The sequence below is a fragment of the Tigriopus californicus genome, chromosome 2 (genome assembly GCF_007210705.1).
Source record: "Tigriopus californicus strain San Diego chromosome 2, Tcal_SD_v2.1, whole genome shotgun sequence".
NCBI lineage: Eukaryota > Metazoa > Arthropoda > Copepoda > Harpacticoida > Harpacticidae > Tigriopus > Tigriopus californicus.
The window spans coordinates 14,362,839-14,366,278 of record NC_081441.1 but is presented as its reverse complement, the minus strand read 5'-3'; the positions used below and the strand labels follow the sequence as shown (position 1 = coordinate 14,366,278).

Genomic DNA, 3,440 nt, shown 5'->3' with positions numbered 1-3,440 from the left:
GCCCAAATCGAAGAAATTTGGCTATGAATTTAGCCATCTGGCAACCATGCAAAAGAGAATAGCTTTGTATTGGGATTCAGCAGCCTTACGTCACAAAATGCGAGCAAAATGTAAACAAGGTTTGTCATTGGTTGAAATTGCGGGTAAGAAAAGTCGAAGGAGCAATCAGAGCAATAACTGTCAAAGTAAAAAGGCGGTAAATTCAAACTAATCGAAAATCGCCATTTTTAAGGTCGAAGTTTCACATGTTCCAGTCAATAATTTTGTCCAAAAAGGTTACTACGACAAGACATTTTTGTAGCCCTTTCAGAATCAATCAGAATTAGAAGCCTTTTTGCATCATACTCTGGGCTTGAAGGAAAAAACCTTCAGACCACTACATAAATCTCAAGCTAATGTCGGCAAATCACTCATGTATTGTAAACTTGACAACGGCCCAAATGCAAAAAAGCTCCAAATTGCCCCATTGGTAGATTTCACAAGAGATAGTCTCATCTATCATTGAATGATCATTTATCAAACAAAAATTAGTGGCTGATATTAATGCAAAAGAGAATGTTTCACCTAGCGTGACTTCACTAAAGAATTGGCCAAAAGCAAAGTTAGTCACCCTTGGAAAATGATGAATTTTCGAAGCTGCCGACCCCCAATTACTTAAAGGGTGTACGCATTTGGTAATTATGATGAATCCGTGAACTTGAGCACATTTTGGCATTGACGCAAGCGGTAATCTAAGAGGCACCACGAATGCCACACACAAATCCTTCGCCTCTTCTTGGTCAGCTTTTAAATTGTTGACATTGGAAAAAGCAAAAGTTGCTTGCCATTTGTCGGTATAACCAATTTTCTTTTATGAATGTCTTTTGAAAAGAGAACCAGAGTTGCTTGGAACCTATTTGAACATGTCTCAAGAATTTGATGTCAATGCTCTAGATTTCAGCTAATAGTCACCCCATTAATCGGTGATTTTAAGAAATAAAGTTGATTAATAGAGAAAGGAAAGCTATGGTTCTAATCTTGGACTCGTTTGTCGTTTTCTTAAGATAGATTGAAGCAGAAAATATGGTCAGTACGCCCAATTCAATGAAGATAGACCTATCTGCTGTTAACTAGTTGTGAACATTGATCTTTGCTTCAACCTGCCTGCCTTTAAGTCATCTACTTTCGTAACTCCATCCCTCGCTTCCATAGGGGATGTCAAGTAAAGGAAATTCATGGAAAAATGTGGTCGGCACCCTGATTTTGGGCATTTTGGGGAGAGAGAACTAAGACAAATATCACAGTCAAATCGCACCATTCGCCCCTTGAATTTTCAATAATCGAGTGATTTTGAACCAGTTGTGTTACAAAACCCTACTAAATGAGCATGTTTGGTGTTAATCAGTGTGCGCACTATCAAATTGGCTCAATACCACTATGCTAATTGCCTAGACAAGCATGTAAAATGGAAAAAATGTCAAAATCCAATGCATGCACAATGCTGTTTGGCTGGGCATGTTGTCTTTGATTTTAATCCATGGAATAACGTCAGTTGTCCATGAAGACGTTTACCTGACTAGCCCTATTTCCTGTGTGTTTGATTTTGATTTGGGATTTGGAAATATTTGCTTTGGTGATGTTTGCTTTGGTCCATTTGGAAACTTGGAAAACTTGTTTGTTCCCAACAGTAGTTCTGGTCAGTTTTGACCCAGCCGACATTTCAGCAGGGTTGCGAACTATTGCGTTGGATTAGTGGCATCATCGTCCTATTTGTTGTTTATTGGCGACAAATTCTCCCTGTCGTGCCAAAGAGACACCAATCCCAAATTGTTGAAGCAATTCTGCTTAACTCACACATCTGGGGACGTCCATAATCTCACTCTCATTGCAAATATGAGAGCCACTATCCCAGCTTGCCAACAGTTACAATGCGTTCAAATGCTCAATGGCATTGGAACCGGAACATATCCTCTTCAGCCGGGCACAGATCCATCACAACAACTCATCAACTTTCCCCCACACATGCTATTCACTCCAGACATTGCTACACTCAAAAAGGACTAAAAAAGACACATGGCACATATCCAGGCACTGGTGGATACAGTTTTCTTCAGTGGCAGCTCTCCATTCCATGTTGACCAACAGGTTTTTGCCACTCCACCTCCTGAAAAGACATTTTGGAATGTGCCATTTCACATCGCGCTATTATTTGCCCAACTAATGCTGTGGTCAAAAATGTTAATCCCATTGCCATCAAGTCCTTCCTGGGAGAAGAAAAAATCTACTGCAGTAGTGACAAGTTGTTCAAAGAGGATCATGGGTAGGGTTATGGGGTCAAACTCCTAAACACTTTGGAAGCTGGGAGCTCAAGCCTTCCTGCTTCTGGTAATTCCGACAACATTCTGGCAGGTCAGAATATTTTTTTTTCTCGTTAAGCCCAGGACACTGACTCCAGGTCGTGCGACAGTGGCAATTATTTATCAAGTAAAAAGAAAGAATACCATCATTTACTGATAAACAATTGGCCATGCAATGTACGTGGTGATCACCTTCACTACTTTCATATGTGATATTGATTCAGTGACCTAAATGATGTTCAAATCATTGCAAAAAAACTAAACTGTTTTGCCAGTTTCACGACTTTGTCGTAAAAGGCTGCGTGATAGCACCTCTAAAATATGAAAATAGATGACCTACGCTCACAAAAGTCTTTGCCAAATCTAAACCCATGGAGATCACATTTTTATTTTTGCAGTATATAAAGAGTAAACATAGGGCCATGCACGCCCAAAAATTGTGAAAATTCGGATTGCGATTTTCCAACGGTCAAAAGGTAAAGGTTAGATAAGGACATTACTAGTCGAATTTCCCATTGGGCCCCTTCTTATTAGCATTCCATCAAAAGGCCATGCTTTCAGGAGTATTTTGACACCAAATTCCTTATAATGGGATAACTCAAGCGAAGTTACGGCTGTTCAAACATGGGTAGTCAAGCTGGTTGGTCAAAACTGTTTATCCCAAGGGACTGAAATTTTGCATGTCAACTTACTTTAACCTAGCTATTGAGTGTGTGAATTTTCCTGAGATTCTGAGACCTAAGTGTCGGGAAGGTGTGTACACTTGACGTGGAATGGCTCATGTATGATCTACTGTCATGATTAAGGACATGCACTTTTATTGCACATTTGGCCTTAAACTGCTTTTTTTGGTTGAAATCAGAACTTTCTTAAAGTTAAAATTTGTTTCATAGTTTGAAATCAAAGGCTGCTGCCAAAACAGAAGTATGAAAAGCTGAATTTTGAACATTTTTTTTCTCAGGTTTGTATTAAATTTCTTGTAAGTCATGGTGAGTCGTAATTTATAAAATATTTGGTCGTGCAAACTGTTTGAATTAGCCGCTTTATGGTACCCTGGAATGTAAGGCTGGTCTGGGATCGTTAAAAAAAACGATCTAAGTCACG

The 3,440-nt window shown here is 39.3% G+C and overlaps 1 long non-coding RNA gene across 1 annotated transcript in view; it reads right to left on the bottom strand.

Annotated features, from left to right (window-relative positions):
- Window positions 1–827: 827 nt before the first annotated feature.
- The window catches only part of LOC131893376 (uncharacterized), an 8,867-nt gene continuing 6,254 nt past the window's right edge, over window positions 828–3,440 (bottom strand). The window contains exon 3 of the long non-coding RNA XR_009374681.1: window positions 828–2,143. This is a non-coding gene — a long non-coding RNA (uncharacterized LOC131893376). The remainder of the gene's footprint in view (window positions 2,144–3,440) is intronic.